The sequence below is a fragment of the Etheostoma spectabile genome, chromosome 9 (genome assembly GCF_008692095.1).
Source record: "Etheostoma spectabile isolate EspeVRDwgs_2016 chromosome 9, UIUC_Espe_1.0, whole genome shotgun sequence".
Taxonomy (NCBI): Eukaryota; Metazoa; Chordata; class Actinopteri; order Perciformes; family Percidae; genus Etheostoma; species Etheostoma spectabile.
The window spans coordinates 23,628,642-23,633,755 of record NC_045741.1 but is presented as its reverse complement, the minus strand read 5'-3'; positions in this window follow the sequence as shown (position 1 = coordinate 23,633,755).

Sequence of the window (5,114 nt, the reverse complement as noted above, 5' to 3'; positions counted from 1 at the left end):
TCGCCTATCGCGGTTGAGGCATCACTGTGGATAAGAACAAAAAAAAACCATCCATACATTGACATCCTTGCCATAAAACGGATTACTTGGCCTGGGTAATTGAAGAGGCACTTAACATCACCAAAATAAAAAAATGAGGTTGGAGTGCATTAAAATTAATATAAATAAATAAAACTTATTTCTGTTAGTGAAGCTATATTACAAATCTTAATTCATGCATAACATATTTCACCATTGTTTGATGTTCAATTGTCTTTTTAACATTAACGGGTTAGATATTTTGCACAGTGTGATGTCCGTGGTCAGTCTCGAAAGCACAGGGCCGGGTCTATAAAAGTGCCAAGACACAGTACAAAACCATACCAGGTGAATCTGACGATCCTTATCATTATATTTAACATTTGGGTATACATGGAAGTCTTTAAAATGATAACGTTTTTTGTTGCAATTTTAAGGTGAGATGAACTTGGCTTTCCTCCCCCCTTTCCCCCGCTTTGTTGGAAATGGACACTAGGTGGCAAATTAAAATGCTCCAAACAAAGGAAACCATTTAAATTTACAATATTTATATAACTGTGTCCATGCTTGCTACGTTCAACCATTACTTCACAAAATGCGACTGCGAGTATAAAATCCAAAATCCAAAATAATCAACTTCATTCCAACGAAACAAAACCAAGACAAAGCTGAAAGAATTTTCAGAATGCATCATGATGGGACTTATCTTTTTATAAGAAATTAGGTATAGTGGTTGCATAGGGCCAAACAGGACAACAAAAAGGGCACAAAACAAACCACCCAAACGCAAATTCCCCCTAATTCTTTTCTTACTACAGGACCAGGCAAAGAAGTTTGTGTTTTGAAACCCCAAGTAAGATCAAATTCCCTGAGAACACTTGGTCGTGACAATTCCTATTGTTTAGTCATCACCAAAAGTCATTGGGGGGAAAACCATATCAACATGATTCATTGTTAATTTTATTTCCACTCCACCTAACTACCTACTCCCCACTTAATAATTTATTTCCACTTCAACTTTTATTTCCATTTTTTTTCCAACTTACCAAACTACTTCCACTCCCAACGGCCCAGATTCCCCTAGACATGTGTGCCAATCTTGGCATTGCCAAAGCCTCTGTGTGCCTCTGTGCTCTTGCCCCATACCCACCCACAACACACACCAAAACCGTACCACACCACCATAAACCACCCATGATACCAGTCTAGTGCCACCGACCCCACACAAACCAATTGTGTCAAATGTAGTCTTTTGGTGGATTACGGGGGCTGCCCAAATTGGGCAACCGATCTACAAAAGGGTGTGAATCAGTGACATGGTTGTTGTTCTCTTTTCTTTTCTCTTAAATGTGTGTGGTATGTATACATATTAAGCACTATGGTGAATAACGATAGTTTATCTTCTTATCCAAAACAGCCAGCAAGCAGTGCAGGGCAGCAGTGCAGGAGCATCAGTGCTCAGGAGCAAGCAGTGCCAGTAACTGCAGCAGTGCAGAGCCAGCATTGCAGTAGCATCAGACGAGCATCTGCACGGTATCGAGCACAGCAGTGCAAGGAGCAGCCACAGCAGTGTGCGCAGACAACGTCAGTGCAAGAGTCGCAGCAATGCATCAGGCGCAGCATGCAGGGAGCACGTGCATGACACGCAGTCTGTCAGGAGCAGCCAGTGCAGGACAGTCAGCAGTGCAGCGCAGCGATGTCAGGATGGCGAGCAGTTCAGGAGCATTCAGCTGGCTCACCCACCAGGTGGCCCAGGAGCAGCAGCTGGCTAGAGCCCACCAAGCCCAGGAGCAAAGCCCCCGTTACGTTTGGGTTCGAAGTTTGGTCTGAACACCCCAGTCCTAGGCGCACCAGCTACCACCGGCCCAGGAGCACACATCGTTAACCATACACCGTTAGCCCAGGAGCCCACGAGTTACCAACAACGCAATGCCCAGGATCAACCACTAGCCAGATCCTTGTGCTCAGGAGCGTCTGTTCTTTAATCTCTGCACTCGACGGCCCAGGAGTCAGTGCCTGCCTAACAGCCCTAGGCCCAATACCGAGTATCCCTTATGTGATCAGCCAAGCTTTACCACCAGGCCCTGGATCAGCCAGCTATTATGCCGAAACTACACGAGGCCCATAGATGCAGCCATCGTACCACCAGGGCCCAAACAAGGATCAGCACAACACTACCACCAGGCCCAGGTAGATGCCAGCTACTCACCAGGCCCCGAGCAGCCATCTATCTACCACACCCCCAAGGCCAAGACGACGCATCCTCATGCCTTTCCACTTTTAGCCAGGCTCCAGAGCCAAGGAGCAAGCGCCATCTTAAACTCAACCCACTTAGCCCCAGACAGCAGCTCGATATCTCGCAACCACCACCACCAGACTCGCCATCCGACAACAAGTTTAAAAAAAAAAAAAACATGGTGGGGTCTCTCGCGTAGTCTAAGATAAAATGCCTCCAAAAAAGGAGGCTAAACAGAAGAGAGATTGTGACAATGCCGTGTAAACGACTTGCCTGCAGCCAAAAAAGCAATGTTTAGCCTGTCCCTGCGACTGGCAACACAACCAAGGTCAACTTCAATCAAAGAAAGCTGTTGTCAAGCTATAAGGAACTCATTCACCAACACTAGAACTGGGATTCAAATACACCGACACTACAAGAAATACAAAACCCCGCAGTCAACCACAAAACGAGTTGTGACAATTCAAACTGAGACAGGCAAATCTGAAGAAACGCAGTCCATCCCCTCGATGCAAACAGATCATTTTTTTAAAAGTCTGTGACAGCTTGCTGCTTGCAGGACAACAATGGGTATCTGGAAAGCCATCCGCGACGAAAATAACGTGGTTTGACTGGATACACAGGAGTCACCAGGAGAGAACCTGGTCACGAGAACGGAGAGAAGGGTAAACAAGCTGTGAGGAACAAATACAGGCTGCAAACTCGGTGGAGTGGGAGGCCCACCGCACAGGAAACCTGGAGGCGAACCTGACCGAGGTCCAATTGTGTGTAAAATTCCTAAGCACAAGGGCAGACGGAAATACTACGAAAACAGAATCTGAAAGGTTCCACGAATTATCATAAACGAGACTTCAACGGAGGCCATCAGAATGAAAAGGAAAGAATCATGCCGGATGTTAAGAGCGCCGCAAGAAAGGGTGGATTATATTGCTATTTCGACGACAATTGATTCATCATCCCCTGTCCAAGCACACTCAAAACAACAACCAGGCCAGCTACGTTAATATACATAAACAGGTAGCCTATGAAATTTTGAAACTTTATCTCACATGTCACAAATAAAATACACACAACAACCGAGATAGTCACACTACTACAAAGTCTGGTTGACTTGAACACTGGAACTGAACACGACCACCTTCAGTACACTGACATCACTCAACAGGAATGATTGAAAATTGACATGATTCCTGAAAACATTGCTTGCTAACATAATCAATACTGCAACTATTACACTGATGAACAATTTATTATAGGTCAATCAAGACCGAACAGCAATATCCATTATTCCACTTTAAACAGCAGAAGTCTGGTATGCCAAACTTCACCAGTATCAAACACTATCTAAAGCAATTGAAACAGACAGCACTTTAAGAAATAACTTAACATTGCACAATAACAAAACTTGGATAAACAGTGAAAAAGAATCAGATTTGGAATTGAAGGGATATGAAATGTTTTCTAATTAACAGAGTAAACAAGAGTGGGGGTGGTGTGATACTGTATGTGGATAAGATTTTAATTACGGGGAAGGGAATGAAAAATGTCAATGGCGGTGAATAATTTATTGGAATGTGTCACAATAGAAATACTGTAGGAAAGAAAAAAATCAATTGTAGTTGCAGTATCATACAGGTCACCCATGTTTCGAATTTTTGACACTTTTAATGGCGTGGAGAAGAGACATTTACAAAAACTAGCGAAAAAGTTATGTTCATCTGTGGGGACTCAATATTGACTTGTTAAATAAGGATTAAAATCCAAATAACCATAAAATGACAGAGGGAATTTATCAAACACTGTGTTAGTCTAGTAAAAAAGTTAGTTATAGATAGCCTATACAATACTAGGCAGTAAGCCTCTATGCTCTAAATCAAGTGTATATCAATCATTAAATCCTAGGCAACTCAAGTCTATTCTAAAAACCCTCATCTATCTTACTCTAAATCCCACTCTCTCTAGTAATATTATAAAATCCAATAAAAAATATCTCAGACTATCTAGTCACAATCTTTCTATTATCTATATCCTAATCTAGGTAAAAAGGCCCCTCTACATATCATCCACCAGCTATAATAGCCCCCTATTTCTCTTATAATCTCTTAGGTCTAATCTCGAACTGGTCGCTCTACTCAACCTCTTAACTCTATATCTCCCTACCTATATCATCCTCTACCTATATCATATATCCTAAATCAATTCTCGCATCCTTCTCTTATCTTAATTGCTCTATCCATTTCATCTACTAACTCCTAGTTCTTATTCCAAAAAGTCACTACATCACTCTTCTATCTCTATATATCCCAAAATTACCAGACGAACCCCCAGCCTGAATTACTACTTCTATCTGTGCCAACAACACTAATAGACAATATATTTACAAATATCTTACACAACAATACAGTGAGTGGATTAATAATAAATGATATCAGTGACCACCTACCAATTTTTACAGTTTATGACAGCAACTCCACTCTGAACAGACATGTTAATAAACCAATCTCCAAAAGGGTTAGGACAGAGGAAACAGTGGAGGCATCAAAGTTGATTCGCATGTAGCACGAATAAGACTCTGGGAGTTTATTGACTAGAGGCAACAAGATGTTGAGAAATGAAGTATGTATGAGAGAGATCCTAGAGAACGATTTAATATTTAGTACTATGAGTAAAAGAATATGTAATACCATATACGAGTAAATATACTAAACAGTAAACGCAAAAACAATAACATGGTAGTAGAACGGGGATTTACCAAGGCGAATATAGTCCAACAACAGAACACTGTTAAAAATTTATGGTAACAGACTAACTGGCATAGAGAGTACTTAATTATGCAGCAGCACTTTGACTTGACTTCAGG